At 40.9% G+C, this 18,612-nt stretch overlaps 1 long non-coding RNA gene and 1 pseudogene across 2 annotated transcripts in view; one reads left to right on the top strand and one right to left on the bottom strand.

The window, feature by feature from the left end:
- Positions 1-18,612, top strand: part of LOC138849694 (uncharacterized) — a 335,854-nt gene that overhangs the window by 208,136 nt on the left and 109,106 nt on the right. The window lies entirely within an intron of this gene.
- Positions 13,689-14,848, bottom strand: LOC149126760 (developmental pluripotency-associated protein 4 pseudogene; annotated as a pseudogene).

The following is an 18,612-nucleotide window of genomic DNA, read 5'->3' as shown; positions in this document are numbered from 1 at the left end:
ACATTATCCCTCTTAGTAATTTTTTTGTCTGTTCCACTTGAAATTTAACTGAAATGTGATCCCTGTTAAACATAAGAATAGGAATAAGAGAGGGAAGAGATGTACAATTTGGGACATGCTCAAGCTGACTTGCCCCAAATGGTAGAGTTAGAAACATACCAGGGGACTCCAATTTAATCCCATCAAGGTGGCATGTACCAATGCCATCTCACCAGTCCAAGTGATCAATTTCAGTTCACAATTGATCATAATGAAAGGACTAAGAGTCAAAGGAAGCACATAAACAAGTCTAGTACCTGCTAATACTAACAGATAGAATAAATAAAGGGGAGAGTGATCCAACATGGGAAGCGAGATACTCAGCAGACTCATAGAATGGTGGATGTCCTAAACAGCACTCTGGCCTCAGAATCAGCCCTAAAGGCATTCGGATCTGGCTGAAAAGCCCATGAGAGTATTTCAGGCATGGAAAGCCAAGACACTCTGATCCACACACACACACACACACACACACACACACACAAACCCTAAATGAAAGATCTCTGTGAGTGAGATCCCAATGGAAAGAACAGGTCTTCAAAGAAGGAGGTACCTTTCTCTGAAGGGAGGAGAGAACCTCCACTTTGAATATGACCTTGTCTAAACAAGCTAAGAGTCGGTGAACTCAAGGGGCTTCCATAGCCTTGGAAACTTATGACTGGTGCATAGGGAGATTACTGATGCCATAAACAGGAGTGTCAATTTGTAAAGTCAACAACAGGAGTCACGGTGCACTTACTCCTCATGTAGGATCTCTGTCCTTAATGTGCTGTACATTGAGACTTAATGCTATAATGAGTACTCAAACAGTATATTTCGCTTTGTGTTTCTATGGGGGTGCAAACTGTTGAAATCTTTACTTAATGTATACTAAACTGATCTTCTGTAAAAAAATAAAGAAGAAATTTTCAATTCCCAACTTGACTCTCACTGGGATTAAACATGACAATAGGTCTGATCTGATTTCATCATCATTTAAAAAAATCATCTATTATTTTTCACTTTATGTTTGTGTGGGAGCAAACTGTTGAAATCTTTACTTAATGTATGCTAAACTGATCTTCTTTATATAAAGAGAATGGAAAATGAATCCTCATGTGAATGGAAGGGGAGAGGGAGTGGGAAAGGGGAGGGATACGGGTGGGAGAGACGATATGGGGGGGAAGCCATTGTAATCCATAAGCCGTACTTTGGAAATTTATATTCATTAAATAAAAGTTAAAAAAAAAGAAGAAATCCAAAGGGCCAACAGGCACATGAAAAAATGTTCAAGGTCATTAGCAATCAGGGAAATGCAAATCAAAACCACAATGAGGTTTCACCTCACCCCGGTTAGAATGGCTCACATACAGAAATCTACCAACAACAGATGCTGGCGAGGATGTGGGGAAAAAGGGACACTAACCCACTGTTGGTGGGAATGCAAACTGGTCAAGCCACTATGGAAGTCAGTCTGGAGATTCCTCAGAAACCTGAATATAACCATATCTGAGATTTTATTCTCAGAAAAAAAATGCAGAAACCGACACTTCTGATACATGCCTTGGGAAAAGTAAAATTTAATTATTTTTTATTACAGAAGAAATTCAGTGTTATTGAAAATGGGTTTGCCACTGGTTTTCATTTTAAAAGTAATCAGGAATGTTATAGCAACTTTTCATTGGCAGTTTTGGCTGGTACAAACTGGAAAAAGAATTGTGCTAATGCTACTCACTGAGATTCTCTGACCAGGACACATTTTATTTTTTAAACTTTTTCCAATATAACTTATTTTGGATATTTTCTTAATTTTTTGTCTGTTACTTTCTTGGCTTTGAGTCTGATCAAGGAATTCATGAATTTGGATATAGGATCTTCTTTTTCTTTTTCAATTCATGACTCCTGTATGTCACCTTTTGTATTCCTCAGTTTCTTTGTTTTCATGGCTCCATGTTGTCTCCCTTATCCATTTGGCTATGAGAAGTTCCATTCATGGATTCCTATTTTTAAAATTTATTTATTTATTTTTTTCACCACCAACAACACATTTCACACACTGTAGCTTAAGATTGAAAAATATTATTCTCTGAAAAATATAAATAACACACACACTTCTGTACATGTATTTGGGAAAAGTAAATTTTTTTTTGATGTTTTGACAGGCAGAGTGGACAATGAGAGACAGAGAGACAGAGAGAAAGGTCTTCCTTTGCTGTTGGTTCACCCTCCAATGGCCGCTGTGGCCGGTGCACTGCGGCTGGTGCACAGCGCTGATCCAAAGCCAGGTTCTTCTCCTGGTCTCCCATGTGGGTGCAGGTCCCAAGCACTTGGGCCATCCTCCATTCACTCCTGGGCCTCAGCAGAGAGCTGGCCTGGAAGAGGGGCAACTGGGACAGATTCTGGCGCCCCAACTGGGACTAGAACCCAGAGTGCTGGCACCGCTAGGTGGAGAATTAGCCTATTGAGCCTTGGCACAGGCTGGGAAAAGTAAATTTTCAGCCTTTTTTAGTACAGAAGGAATTCACCATTATTGCAAATGGGTTTGGCTCTGGTTTTCATTTTAAAATAATCAGAAATGTTAGAGCAACTATTTATTGGTTGGTTTTGGCTGATGTAGGCTGAAAATCCCAGTTCTGTTGCTGCTAACTGAGTTTCCTTGATCAGGTCACATTTTATTTTGTCTTTTTTATTTATATGTGGTACATTTTATTTTGAATATTACGTAAATTTTTTCTGTTACTTCCTTGGTTTTGAGGCTGATCAAGGAATTCATGAATTTGGATATCCAGACTTCCTTTCTTTTTTTTTTTTTTTTTTTTTTTACAGGCAGAGTGGACAGTGAGAGAGAGAGACAGAGAGAAAGGTCTTCCTTTTGCCGTTGGTTCACCCTCCAATGGCCGCCGCGGCCGGTGCGCTGCGGCCAGCGCACCGCGCTGATCCGATGGCAGGAGCCAGGAGCCAGGTGCTTTTCCTGGTCTCCCATGGGGTGCAGGGCCCAAGCACCTGGGCCATCCTCCACTGCACTCCCTGGCCACAGCAGAGAGCTGGCCTGGAAGAGGGGCAACCGGGACAGAATCCGGCGCCCCAACCGGGACTAGAACCCGGTGTGCCGGCGCCGCTAGGCGGAGGATTAGCCTAGTGAGCCGCGGCACCGGCCTTAGACTTCCTTTCTTTTTAAACAAATGACTCCCACATCTCACAATTTGCATTCCTCAGGATTTAAAAAAAATTTTTTTGTCTTCACATTATCTCCCTTATCTTGGCTATGCACAGTTCCCCCAAGGGATATCCATTTCTTAAATTTATTATTTGTTTTTCTTTCATCAAAAACAATGCATTTCACATAGTATAACTTAAGTTAGAAAAAACACCCTATATCTGAATTTTATTCTCTGAAAAATACGAAGAACACCTACACTTCTGATACATGTATTTGGGAAAAGTAAAATGTAAACTTTTTTAGTGCAGAAGGAATTCACCATTAATGAAAATGAGTTTGCATCTGGTTTTCATTTTAAAATATTCAGGGATGCTGGAGCAAATTTTAATTGGCCAATTTTGGTTGGTACAAACCCAGAAAAATTAGTTCTGCTGCTACCGACTGACCTTCCCTGACCTGGACATATTTTCTTTCTTTTTTTAAATTTCTATGTGGTATATTTTATTTTGATATTATCTTAATTTTTATGTGTTACTTTCTTGTCTTTGAGTCCAATTGAGGAATTCATGAATTTGGAAACAGGATCTCTTTCTTGATTTTAATATATCACTCCCACATGTCACCTTTTTTATTCCTCAGTATTTATTTTTTTAATTTTTAAAATTTTTTCAGCTTTGCACTGACTCCCTTATCATTTTAACTATGTGCAGTTCTTCTCAATGATTCCCATTTTAAAAATTTATTCATTTTTGTTTCATCAACAACAATACATTTCACATGCTATAACCTAAGGTGGAAAAAACAGCCCACATCTGAGATTTTTTCTCATAAAAAACCACACTGGACACCTACACTTCTGATACATTTATTTGGGAGAAGCATTATTGAAAGCGGTTTTAGGGGCCATCACCTTGGCACAGTAGGTTAATCCTCTGCCTGCAGTGCTGACATCCCATATGGGTGCCAGTTCTAGTCCCTGCTGCTCCTCTTCCAATCCAGCTTTCCTCTATGGCCTGGAAAAGCAGTAGAGGATGGCCCAAGTTCTTGGGCCCCTGCACCCACGTGGGAGAATGGGAAGAAGCTCCTGGCTCCTGGCTTTGGATCGGCATAGCTCTGACCGTTGCGGCCATTTGGGAGTGAACCATTGGTTGGAAGACCTTTCTCTCTGTCTCTCCCTCTCAATATCTGTAACTCTACCTCTCAAATAAATCAATAAAATCTTAAAAAAAAGAAAGTGGTTTTGCTTCTGGTTTTTGTTTTAAATAATTAGGAATGCTAGAACAACTTTTCATTGGCCAGTTTTGATTTGTACAAACAGTAAAAAATGAGTTCTGCTTGAGTGTTGAACTGTCTCCCTTATCCTTTTGTCTATATGCAATTCCCTCATGGATTTTGATCTGATTGCTCCTCTTGTATTACCAGTACACAGAGAATATGCTATATGTAAGAAACACACAATACAAGGAATGTAGGTAATTGAGAAATAAGTGATTCCCCAGAGTACTCTCATGGAATAGATTAGCTACTGTGTTTGGATTCAGCTGACATGAGGTTTTTGTGTGATCACACAGAGTACATGGCCATAACCGAGTACAAGTGTACTGGTACATATGTGTCCATAGCCAGAAATATATTTTTTTGGTGAATCCCATTACAACTGTATTGCCACCTAGGATATACGGGAATGGGTTGGGTACTTCAAGTACAACAGGTTTGCTATACTGCCAGTCATGAAAGACAGTGTTCATCTTTGTGCTATAAGGTACAGAAACTTTAGAGCAGGGAAGTGAGTGTTACCCAAAAGGAGCCAGTTCCCAAAAGCGTGTAGTAACCACATAACCACATACCTTTAGAGCAATGGACTCCATTGCAGATAATTACTTCTTACCCAACATCTTTGTTTCACATGGTGAACTGTCAAGTAGTTACAATCCAGTATCTCTTTGCTAGCTCAGAACCTTGTTACAGATGAACAACCTTTTCACTTCAGAATCAGTGAACTTTCGAGTCTGTGAACATGCCTTTCTTGAATTGTGGGGAGAAGACGTCTTATATCAGATGCTCATTCATGGAATACAGTGAGTCCTATTTCAGAACATTTGCTCTGATTGTTCCTTCTATGATAAGGGCACATGGAATGTAGTGAATATGCTAGAAACATGCAACATGAGCAATGTAGGTAATTGTGAAACAAATTATTTCCTATAGTACTGCATGGAATGGATTTGCTACCAGGTTTGGATTCAGCCAGCATCAAGTCTCTGTGCAGCCACATAACAGAGTATGGCTGTAACAGAGTGCTAGCTTAGTGGCATATATGTGTCCATAGCAAGAAACTTATGGTTGATGAATCCCATTACAGCTGCATTGCTGACTATGATATATGGGATGTGGTTGCATATCTCAAGTACAAAATGGTTGCTACATTGCAAGTTGTGATAGGTTAGTGTCCAAAATTGTCCTCTACAGAAGCAATACAGAAACGTTTAAGCAGAGAGGTATTACCTGAAAGAAGTGCATCCCCAAAAGAGTGTAATAACCATGTGCTTTTAGAGAAGTTGACTCTATTCGGGTTAATTACTTCTTGCCTAACAACTTTGTTTTGCATGGTGAATTATTGAATACTTATAGTCCAGTATTCCTTGCTAGCTCAGAACCTTATTCTGGTCCAGACAACCTTTTCACTTCAGAAACAGTGAATTAGTGATTTCCCCGAGTATGTCATGGAATGAATTAGCTACTGGTTTTGTGTTCAGCTGACATCAGACCTCTCTACGACCACACAGTGTTCATGGCCGTAGCAGAGTGCTCACATAGTGGTACATAGGCATGCATAGCCAGAAACGTATGGTTGATGAATCCCATTACAGTCACCTTGCCACCTCTGATAAAGGGAAATAGGCTCCATATCTCAAGTACAACAGATTTGCTATATTGAGAGTTTCAAAATTCAGTGTTTGATTTGCCCTACACGGGAGCAATATAAAAATATTTAAGCAGGGAATGTGTGTTACCTGAAAAGAGCCAAGCACCAAATAAGTGTAGTAACCATGTGCCTTTAGAGCAGTGAGCTCCATTCAGGAAGTTACTTCTTACAAAAAACTTCATTTTGCACGATGGATGGTTGAGTACTTACAGTCCAGTTATTGACTGCCTATTCAGAACCTTATTCTGGTCTGGAGAACTTTTTCATTTCAGATGTAGTATTATTTTATTTGTGAGATCCTACTTGTCCCAAATTGTAAGGAGAAGACACATTGTTCCAGAAGCACATTCAAGGAATATAGTGAATCCTACATTCAGAACCTTTGCTCTGATTATTCCGTGTGTGATGCCAGTACTCAGAACACACTGAATATGTTAGAAACACACAGAGCGAACAGTGAAGGTAATTTTGAAACAAAATATTTGCCAGACCACTGTCATGGAAAGGATTAGCTACTGAGTTTGGATTCAGCTGATATCAGGTCTCTTTGTGCCCACACAGTGAGTATGGCCACAACAGAGTGCTGGCATAGTGTCCATAGCCAGAACACCATTTTTTGGTGAATCACATTACAATTGACTTGCCATCTATAATATACAGTAATGGGTTTGCATATGTCAACAAGTTTGCTATATTGCAAGTTGTGAAATCACTGTTCAAATTTGTCCTACATGGAGCAGTACAGAAATGTTTAAGTAGGAGATGAGCATTACCCAAAAGCAATGCATCCCCAAAAGAGTGTAGTAACCCTGTGCCTTTAAAGCAATGGACTCCATTCTGGATAATTACTTCTCACCCTACAACTTTGTTGCACATTTTGAGTTGTTGAGTAGTTACAGTCCAATATTCGCTGGGGACAAGCTCCAGCCAGTTCAGGGTCCCCAAGGTGTGAGAGGTATCGGTGTTCAAAGAAATAAAAAACACACTCACAGCAAGGCTGATGACATAGCTCTGGCTCTCGAGCACCAGACTTTACTTTTATATCATAAGTCAAATATTGATTCTTTTTTCTCACAGTAACAAGTCTGTTGTCCATTTTTTTCTAATCACAATTTCTTTGATTTTCAAGGATATTCAGAGCATGGGTTACAATCACAGACAGGTGCGAGATAACAGGCTGCCCACACAAGCCAAGGCCTGGAGTGCTGTAGAACTATGCAGAAATTGGCTACACAAGCTAGAATAGTACCTTACTAATCTAACCTTACTAGAAGCCCCAAATTCAAAGCATGCCCTTTTAAAAATATATCCCCTTTTTGTAGTTCTTTCTGTAATTATTTAATTTTTTATTGTACTTATTTAAATGTTCACCTAGATCTGCTCTACAGTTTTGACATCCTAACCATTATAGTATTTGTTGAATTAAAGCTTTAAAACATTTATCTTTATTGTAGTGAGAAGTATATACCAAGGAGCCTGTTTCTTTTTAATTCTTTTCCACAAACAGCTCAACCTTGCATAAAGCATTAAACCCTTTCTCTTACACTAACATTCTGCTTGATTAAAATTCTACACAGCAATGGACATTTTGGCTGCACATAGACCTGAATCCAAACCTGGTAAAACATCCATTCCATAATAGTACTCTGGGAAATCACTTGTTTCACAACTATCTACATTGCTCTTTTTGTGTATTTCTAGCGATTTGATATGTTCTTTGTGCTGGTATCATATGACCAACAATCAGAGCAAATGTTCTGAATGTGGTACTTTGTTTCTTATGGCAAATTGTTGAGTTGTTACTACAGTCCAGTATTAATTGCCATTTCTGAACCTTACTCTGGGCTGGATAACCTTTTCACTTGGGAAATAGCATGTTTCTGACCCTGCAAAGGTGCCTTGCTTGAACTGTGGGATGAAAATGTGCAATGCCCGAAGCATATTCAAGGAATACAGTAACTCCTACCAGAACGTTTGTTCTGATCCTCGTATGATAAGAGCACACAGAAAGTATTGAATATGCCAGAAACACACAACAAAAGGTAGTTGTTAAATAAGTTATTCCCCAGAGTACTGTCATGGAGTGGATTTGCTACCGGGTTTGGATTCAGCCAACGTCAGGTCTCTGTGTGGCCACACATGGTGTTTGTCAGTAATGGAGTGCTATGTAGTGGTGTATATGTATCCATAGCCAGAAACGTATGGATGGTGAATGCCATTACTGCTGCATTGCATCATTGCATACATGAGAAGAGGTTGCATATCTCAAGTACAAAATGTTTGCTATATTGCAAATTGTGATAGGTCAGTGTCCAAAATTGTCGTCCACAGAAACAATATAGAAACATTTAAGCAGAGAGGTTGAGTGTCACCTGAAAGGTACACATCTGCCAAAGAGTGTAGTAACTAGCTGCCTTAGAGCAGTGGCATGACTGCCTTCAGGTTGATTACTTTTTGCCCAATAATTGTGTTTAGTATGGTGAATTATTGAGTAGTTGAGAGTCCAGTATTGATTGCTAGCTCAGAACCTTATTCTGGTCAGGACAACTTTTTGCTTTGGAGGTAGTGTTTTTCTGAGTCTGCGAACGTGTCTTTCTTGAATTGGGAGTAGAAGACGTGTTATGCCAGAAGCACATTCAAGGAATAAGTGAGTCCTACATTCAGAACATTTGTTCTGATTCTTCCTCTTGTGCTACCAATACATGGAATGTATGCTATAGGCTAGAAACACAACAAGGGAATGTAGGTAATTGAGAATCAAGTGATTCCCCAGAGTATTTTCATAGAATAAATTAATACCGTGTTTGGTTTCGGCCGATATCAGGTCTTTGTGTGACCACACAGGGTGAATGGCCATAACAGAGTGTCCATAGCCAGAAACATATGGTTGGTGAATCCCATTATAAATGCATTGCCATCAATGATAAATGGGCATGGGTTTCTTAACTCAAGTAGAACAGGTTTGTTTTATCAACAGAAACACATTTCAAATAGTAACTTAAGATAGAAAAAAAACTCCCCACAGGTGAGGCTTTATTCTCTGAAAAATATAAAGAACACCCATACTTCTGACATGTCCAAAAGTAAAATTTAAGCCTTTTTTAGTAGAGAATACTTGACTTATATTGAAAATAGGTTTGCCTTTGGTTTTAATTTTTAAATAATCAGGATGCTAGAGCAACTTTTCATTGGCTGGTTTTGGCTAGTACAAACTGCACAAAATCAGTTCTGCTTCAACTAACTGAGCTTCCCTGATCAAGACAAAACACTACTTTTTTTGGTTATTTTGTGGCATATTTTATTTTGGATTTTTAAAAAAATGCTTGTCTGTTCCTCTATTGGCTTAGAACCTGAAATAAGAATGCATGAATTTGGATTTCAGGTCTTTTTTTCTTTTTAAATTTAAGGCACCAGTGTATCCCAATGTGCTTTCCTCTTTTTCTTTGTTTTGTTTGGCTTTGTGCTGTCTCCATTATTCTTTTGGCTATGCTCAGTCCCCTCACAGATTTTTTCAGTTTTTAAAATTTCTTTATTTGTATTTTTTTCATCAAAAACAGCACATTTCGGCCGGCGCCGCGGCTCACTAGGCTAATCCTCCGCCTAGTGGCGCCGGCACACCGGGTTCTAGTCCCGGTCGGGGCGCCGGATTCTGTCCCGGTTGCCCCTCTTCCAGGCCAGCTCTCTGCTGTGGCCAGGGAGTGCAGTGGAGGATGGCCCAGGTGCTTGGGCCCTGCACCCCATGGGAGACCAGGAAAAGCACATTTCACATAGTATAACTTAACACAGAAAAGCTCCCCACATTAGAGATTTTATTCTCCAAAAAATGAAATAAAATCTACCCTTTTTTTTTTTTTGACAGGCAGAGTGGACAGTGAGAGAGAGAGACAGAGAGAAAAGTCTTCCTTTGCCGTTGGTTCACCCTCCAATGGCCGCCGCGGCCAGCGCGCTGCGGCCGGTGCACCGCGCTGATCCAATGGCAGGAGCCAGGAGCCAGGTGCTTTTCCTGGTCTGCCATGGGGTGCAGGGCCCAAGCACCTGGGCCATCCTCCACTGCACTCCCTGGCCACAGCAGAGGGCTGGCCTGGAAGAGGGGCAACCGGGACAGAATCTGGCGCCCCAACCGGGACTAGAACCTGGTGTGCCGGCGCCGCTAGGCGGAGGATTAGCCTAGTGAGCCGCGGCGCCGGCTTAAAATCTACCCTTCTGATACATGTATTTGTGAAAAGTAAAATTTAAGCCTTTTTTTGTACAGAAGGTATTAATGTTTATTGGAAATGGCTTTACTTCTGGTTTTCCTTTTAAAAAACTCAGGTATGCTGGAATAACTTTTCATTGGCCAGTTTTGGCTGGTTTAAACTTGGAAAAACCAGTTGTGTTCCTACTAAAAGAGCTTCCCTAAACCAGGACACATTAATTTCTTTTTTTTTTTTTTAAGTTTTGTGTGGTAAATTTATTTTATTTTTATTTTTTTTTTTAATGTTTGTCTGTTACTTTCTCTTCTCCCACATGTCGCCATTTGCATTTATTTTTTGGCTTCACGTTGTCTCTCTTATTTCTGTCCTATGCCCAGTTTCCTCAAGGATTTTCATTTTTTAAATGAATTAATTTTATTTTCCTTACATCAAAAACACCATATGTCACATAGTATAACTTAACATAGAAAAAATACCCCACATTGGAGATTTTATACTCAAAAAAAGTGCAATGAACACTGACACTTCTGATACATGTGTTAGTGAAGAGTAAAACGTAAGCCTTTTTTTTATTACAGAAGATACTCAGCTATATTGAAAATAAGTTTGCCTCTGGTTTGCTTTTTACAATAATCAGGAATGCTAGAGCAACTTTTCATTTGCTGATTTTGGGTGGTACTAACTGGAAAAAATACAGTTCTGTTCTAACTAGTCAAGCTTCCCTAACCAGGACACTTCATTTTTTCATGTTTTTAAAATTTTTGTGTGGTAAATTTATTTTGGATATGCTTTTAATATTTGTCATTTCTTGGCTTAGAGCCTGAAATATGAATTCATTAATTTGGATATCCAGTCTTTTTTTTTTCTTTTTAAATTCATGATTCCTTCATGTCACCATTTGCATTCCTCAATTTCTTTCTTTCTTTCTTTCTTTCTTTCTTTCTTTCTTTCTTTCTTTCTTTCTTTCTTTCTTTCTTTCTTTCTTTCTTTTTTTGGCTTTGCGCTGTCTCCCTTACTCTTTATTGAAAATGGATCTTCCTTTGCCTTCTGCTTTGAAATATTCAGGAATGCTAGAGAAATTTTTCATTGGCTGGTTTCACTGGTACAGACTGGAAAACACCAGTTCTGTTGCTACTAACTGAAATTCCCAGATCAGGACACAATTTATTGCTTTTTAAAATGTTTGTGTGGTATATTTTATTTTAGATTTTTTTAATGGTGAAGCATAATTTATTTTGTAAAGATACACTTATTAGAAATGGGGAAAAGAGTACATCTGAGTATTAAGGTTACTTAATGACTGTAGTGTCATCAGGACCTATTGCTTCCCTGTGATTAGACTCACATGACCAGTGATGTTTGACTTCCCATTGCATCATGCCAAACACATTTCAATGTTTACCGTTCCTTCTGGTACTAGGTATACATAATTAAGATGCCAAATTTCAACTTTAATCTGTAAGCTCTAACTTGTTAACATACAGAAATTTATATGGAACATTTTTTGGTAAATTAACGCCACTGTAATAAATTGGAATTTAAAAATGTCCCTTTATCCCTCCTCAGGAGATGTGTCACATCCACCGTTGATTCCTGTCAAGGAGTTCGCTGTTTTTCTTTTTTACAGACCCTTTTGCCTCTACCAATGATATCTTGCTAAACCTGTCTTCAGCTCAGTTACTTTAGAATCTGCTCATGGAGTCTTACATTCCTTTCTGGAACCAAGGAAAATTTGAAGTTCTGGCTCCAGATTTCTATTGTTCCTATTATATTTCACATGTTGTTCACACCACACATAGCTGTGGGCCCAGACCTATCTGCATGGTTGTGACTTTAGCATTCAGATGGGGAATGAATGCAGATCTTCTCTGGGCTCCCCCACAGCAGCTCAATCATTGTACCCTATCCTCCCTCTGCCATGGAATTCATCTGGGGCAAAAATAATCGAATCCAATTATTTGGGGTGGGCATTGTAGCATAGCAGGTGAAGCTGCTGCATGTGACGCCAGCATCCCATATAGGCACTGGCTAGAGTCTCGGATGCTTCACTCCTGTCCCACCTCCCCGCTAATGGCCTGGAAAAGCAGCAGAAGGTAGCCCAAGCGCCTGAGCTGCTGCAACCACGAGACCCACAGAGGCTCCTAACTTCTGGTTTTATTTATTTATTTGAAGACAGAGTTACGGGGAGAGGGGGGCTGCGGAGAGAGACCTTCCATCCTCTGGTTCACTTTCCAGATGGCTAAAACAGCCAGAGCTGGGGCGTCCTGAAGCCAGGAACCAGGAGTTTCTTCTGGGTCTCCTACATGGGTGCAGGAGCCCAAGTACTTGAGCCATCATCCACTGTTTTCCCAGGTTCATTGTCAGGGAGCTGGATCAGAAGTGGAGCAGCCAGGACCCGAACCAATGCCCATATGCGACACTGGTGCTGTTAAGTAGTAGCTTTACCAGCTATGCCACAGTGCTGGCCCCAAATAATAAATAAATCCTTTTTAAAAAAAATAGATTTAATTATTTGTCTCTCTTCCTTCTGAAAGTATTCTGGGAGCACAGGAGGGAGAGGAGGAGTGGGGTCTGGAGAAAGAACACATCACATTAGCAGAATCAAGCAGCAGGGAACATTAGTAAATGACCTTGGGTATAACCAGACAACATAGCAGAACACGAGCTTTCTCCCCAAATGATGCATAATCCCTCAGAGAGCAAAGAAACTCGTTAGTCATGTTAACATGTATGAAATAATTCTGAATGCCAGGATGCACAGTGGCCGTTGTTTACTGTCATCATACCTGACACATAGTAGGAAGTTGGCAGGTGAAAGCTAGGAAGAGATCTCTGTCCTGATCCTGACTCGGTTCTTTCGGCTCTTCTGTCACCACTTGGCCCCTGTCTGTTCTAGGCACTACTGCTCACACAAAGAGAGGGTGAAAGGTCTGAAGGGGATAAACAATCCTGTGAAACAAAACAGAATCTACAAGCTGAATTTAGTTTTCTAATGGAAAGCAGTTGAGTAATGCTGCACGCTAACCCAGACAATATGACGCATGATCTCAGTAGGCAGAATTACGAAGAGGCAACAGGTTGAGCTCAAGAGCCTATATGCTCTCGTGGACTATTTGCTGAATGGACAGGAAACCACTGCTTCAGCTATGAACTTCCTTTGCTGGTGACAGAGAAAAGAACCACATGATGGGAGACCCCACAGGCCTGTTTGGAGTACACAAACACAAACGGACAGTCTTGTCTTCCCATGATAGCAGGAAGTGCAGGATGATCTCCGGGTGCTTGATGCTCACAACCATCACAATGGACTCAGAGATGCCCTTGTTGAGGGTGTTGGTGGCCCAAGAGGTACCTTTGCAAAGTTGCTTGTAGTGACGTTCTTGATGAGGTAGGTCTGTGAGGGGATGGGCCTTGAATTTACATCATCAGTCATGGCTATGGTTCCGCAGGCTCCCTACTCCTCAAGAACTTAGATGATGTCAAAGAAGGAAGCAGAAGCTGTAAATGTCCTTTAAATCCTGATATTCTAGTCCCATTGAAGGCTTTTTGATAAGATTTTATTCCTGTGGACACACTCGGGGCACAGCATATTGTCCTCCAGGTATGGGGGTGGGAAATTACTTGCAGGAAGCAAGAAGAGTGCACTCACTCTTCCTTTTTTCTTCTCAGGAACCCAGGCTTGTCCTGCATGAAACTGCAGCTGAACCCAACCATGTGTGTTTGCAGGGAGACTTTTCCCATGGACCACACACCATCTGTCACCGGAGGCCTCTGGGGGTGTTTCCACTGCCTTCCTCTTCCCAGCACCAGCGACAATTCTGGCCCAAGAGGCTAGCACAGCCTCTGGGGCAGAAGTTGTCACCTCAACTGTATTCATGTCCTCCAGGAGCACAGGTACACCCTCCTGGAGTGGAGGAGCCACTTCAGGGGGTCGGTCCCCGCGGAACACATTGTTTTCTTAGCACTTTCCCGGGATGTTTCCTCTTTGCCCACCTTTGATTTTATTTGTAAGGATGTTTTGATCTTGACCTCCTTTGCTGTGCTGGGAATAGCCTGTAAACAAGGCTTCTGGTGTGGGTAAGCATATTCACATAGTCGCTTATACAGATCTATTTTCGGGCCTTTAGTGCTTAACCTCAGCTGTTGACCGCAGGCCCGCAAAATGTCTCTGTGAACCAGGTCGATGGGTGGCAGATCTACAGGTAACGGAGGAATTGGTACCTTCTTCCGAGGTTTTGGGTTGCCATCACACTGTCCCCTTTCCTTAGGACAGGCAACTTTATCATCTTTCATAGATCTTTTTCGTTTGTTCCCCTCCTTTTCTGATGTTCTTGGTAAAGATGTGCTTGGTTGAGTTAAGGCCCACTCTTCTTCTTCCCTCGACCATCCTGTGGCGGTTCTCTCCTTGCCTCTAGAATTCTCCATACTTGGAAGACAAATGAAGTTGATAAAAAGAAAGGTCTTTTCACTTCCACGATGGTCCCTAGCCTAAGAGTGCTCTTCAGAGAGTCTCCGCCCACTTCCTGTTACCAAAGGTGCTCTTCTTTCTCCCTTCTATTTTAGATTTTTAAAAATGTTTGTTCCTCTCTTGGCTTAGAACCTGAAAAAGGAATTCATGAAATTGGATGTCTCACTGTTTTTCTTTTAAATTCAACACTCCTGCATGTCATCATTTGCATTCCTCAATTTCTTTACTTTTTGGCTTTATACTGTCTGCTTTATTCTTTTGTCCATGCACAGCCCCCTTCCAGATTCTCATTTTTAAAATTTATTTATTTATCTTTCTTTCATCAACAAAAACATATTCCATATAATATAAATTAAGATAGAGAAAACTGCCAACCTCTGGGATTTTATTCTCTGAAAATTACAAAGAACACCTACACTTCTGATGCACGATTTTAGGAAATCGTGATTTTAGGAAAATGTAAGCCTTTTTTAGTACAGAGCTTAATAACCTTTTTGAAAATGAGTTTGCATTTGGTTTTCTTCTTAAAATATCTGAAATGCTAGTGCAAGTTCTCATTGTCTGATTTTGGTTGGTACAAAGTGATAAAAAAGCAGTTCTTTTCCTCCTAACTTCCCTGACCAGGACACATTTTATTTCATTTTTTAATTGTAAGGTGTTTAATTTGATATTTTTAAATGTTTGTCTGTTACTTTTTTGGCTAAGAATGTGAAATAAGAATTCCTGAGTTTGGATATCCTTTTTTTTTTTTTTTTTTTTTTTTTCCATTTTGGACACATGACTCCTGCAGGTTTGGGTTATGATTATGAGAAGGGCTAGTGCTAGGGTTAGGGTTAGTGCTAATCTTAATGTGAGGGTTAGGATGAGGGTTAGGGCTAGGATTTAGGATTTAGGGTTATGGTTTAGGGTTAGAATTAGGGTGTTAGCATTAGGGTTAGGGTTAGTGTTAGGGCTAGGCCTAAGGTTAATTCAAGGGTTAGGGATTGGTTTAGGGTTAAGGGTATGGCTAGGGTGAGGGTTAGGGATAGGGTCAGGATTACGTTTAGGGTTAGACCTAGGGCTAGACTTAGGTTTGGGGCTATGGTTAGGGTTAGAGCTAGGGCTAGGGCTAGCGTTAGCATTAGGTTTATAGTTAGGTCTGTGGTAAGGTTAAGTTTATGGTTAGGTTTAGATTTAGTTTTAGGGTTAGATTTAGGTCTAGTGTTAAGGTTAGGGTTATTTTTATGTTTATGATTAGAGTTAGGGTTAGGGTTAGGGACATGGTTAGGATTAGGGTTAGGGTTAAAATTATGGTTAGGGCTAGTGTTAAGACTAAGGTTAGGGTTATGTTTAGGGTTAGGGCTGGCACTAGAGCTAGGTTTAAGCCTAGTGTTAGGGTCAGGACTAGTGTTAGGTTTAAGGTTAGGATTAGGGCTAGGGCAAGGATTATGTTTAGGGTTAGTTCTAGGGCTAAGGTTAGGTTTAGGGCTAAAGTTAAGGTGAGGATTAGGGCTAAGTTTAGTTCTTGGGTAATGGTTAGGGCTATGGTTAGGTTTAGGGTTGGGGCTTGGGTTAGTGCTAAAGTTAGCCTACATTTATGCTTAAGGCTAGTGGTAAGTATAAGGTTATAGCTAGTGTTAGGGTTAAAATTGGTGTTAGGGCTAGGGTTAGGGCTAAGTTTTTGTTCAGAGGTAGTTTTACAGTTATGGTCATGGTTAGGTTTAGGGTTTGGGTTAGAGTTAGGCTTAGGGATAGTGTTAAGGCTAAAGTTAATGTTACATTTAGGACTAGGGCTATGGTTTGGTTAGGGCTAGTGTTAGGGTTAGGGTTAGGATTAGGGTTAGGGTGAGGGTGAAGGTGAGGGCTAGGTCTAGGGCAGGGTCTAGGTCTAGGGCTAGGATTAGGTTATAATTAGAGTTAGGGCTAGAGCTAGGGTTAGGGTAATGGATAGGTTTAGTGTTAGGGTTATGTCTTTGGAGTTAGGGTTAGGTTTAGTGCTAGGGTTTAGGTCAAGTTTAGGGTTATGTTCAGGGCTGGGGTTAGGGCTAGGGTTAGGTATAGTGTTAGGGCTTAAGCAAGGGCTAGCATTAAGGTAAAGATGAGGGCTAGGACTAGGCTCTCTATTGTGTTTTTCATTTGATCTATTGAATTCTTCACTTCATTATGATTTCTCGTCACTATCACAGTTTCCTGTTGTACTAGTTGTTTCGTTTCATTTTGATTCCTCCTTAATATTTCATTTTCACGAGAGAGATTTTCTATCTTGTCCATTAAGGATTTCTGTAGTTCAAGAATTTGTTTTTGAGAACTTCTTAATGCTCTTATCATTTTTTTGAGATCTGTTTCTTGCATTTCTTCTATGTCATCATCTTCATAATCTTGAATTGGGGTCTTTTTCATTTGGGGGCGTCATGGTCACTTCCTTGTTTTTATTACCTCGGTTTTTGCGTTTGTTATTTGGCATATTGGAGATATTTGGTTTCTTCACTGTGGTGCTTTTTCTTGTTATACTATGACTCTAGATTAAGTGGACTGTCTGTTTTTGATGGAGCCTTAGAGGCTTGAGATGGGTGTGGCCTGAGAGTTCTGTTTGGTGTGCCAAAGGTGACACTCCCAGGTTAGGCATGGTAGATCTCTCTCTCTCTCTCTCTCTCTTTATTTTTTTGATTCAAAAGGGAAGTAATTCCACACAGCTGAACAAAGTTGGAGGTAGTTAGCAGGCAAATGATATACCCACAGGAGCCAGAGATCGGAAGCTCTTTCCCAAGGACCACACAGGGAATCTGTTCGGCCCTCAGGGTGGGCTCAGATTCTCCTTCAGTCTCCCACTGGGTTGCCAAAGTTACGGAATTGTAGCGTCTCTGGAGAGTACTCACGTGAATTCCGTGAGTTCTCTCCCCCACCGTCTCTTTTTTTCACAGTCTCAGTTCAGTAGCACCACAAATTTACTAGGTCCTAATCTCCTGTTAATTCACCCTGCCCAGAGTCAGGTTTTTCTGCTAGGCTCAGGGCCGGTGCAGACCTGAGGTCGCTCTGCTTATGACGTATGTCCAAGATGGCACCTGCTCTTCGTCTTGCTCACCCTTGAGAGGTGAGCAGAGAGAGAGAAACCCGTGTCCGTACCAGTCACCTGTTTTTTTTCTCTCTCTCTCTCTTCCAGTTAGCCTGGTGAACCCCCCCCCGGGGGGTCGTTCCCTCTAGTATCCTCTCTCCACTTGCCTGCCGGTGTCTCGGGCTATTGAGGTTCGGCTCACCTCACGTTCCAGCGCTGGTGTGTTGAGTCTGCCGCTGGTGTCCCAAACTGTGGGCTCCCACGCTCTCCATGCAGGTCCACTGTGAATCACGCGTTCCAGAAGAGTTTCTTCTGCTGTTTCCTCCCCTACTCTTCCTTGAACCTGCAGTATCTCCACTTTTATTAAACTGTCTCTTCCCGGACTATCAGTGTGCTCCCTTCCTATTCTGCCATCTTGCCTGCACCCGAACATAGTGATTTTTCCATCCTACAATTCCTCCTGCCCATTCTCCCACTCTTCTTCCTCCTTCCTTTCCTATTCCAATTATTTTTACCAAGATCTATTTATAGTTAACGTTATAGTCATAAGATTAATCCAACTATTAAGAGTTCAACAATTAGTACGAAAAAAACAGTTCCTCAACAGTCAAGAGAAGGGCTGTTAAAGATCATCGCATATCAAAATGTCATTTTTGTTTTTAATGTACATAGGAAAGCTGCAGAAGAAGACCCAAGTGCTTGGGCCTTGAATCCAAGCAGGAGACCTGGAAGAAGCACCTGCCTCTTAGCTTCAGCCTGGCCCAATCCCAGCCATTGTGGCCATTTAGGGATTGAACCAGCAGATAGAAGATATCT

The sequence above is a fragment of the Oryctolagus cuniculus genome, chromosome 5 (genome assembly GCF_051225735.1).
Source record: "Oryctolagus cuniculus isolate XC-2025 breed Fujian yellow rabbit chromosome 5, ASM5122573v1, whole genome shotgun sequence".
Classification (NCBI taxonomy): Eukaryota; Metazoa; Chordata; class Mammalia; order Lagomorpha; family Leporidae; genus Oryctolagus; species Oryctolagus cuniculus.
Note: the sequence above shows the minus strand (reverse complement) of the source record. Positions and strands in the feature narration are given on the sequence as shown.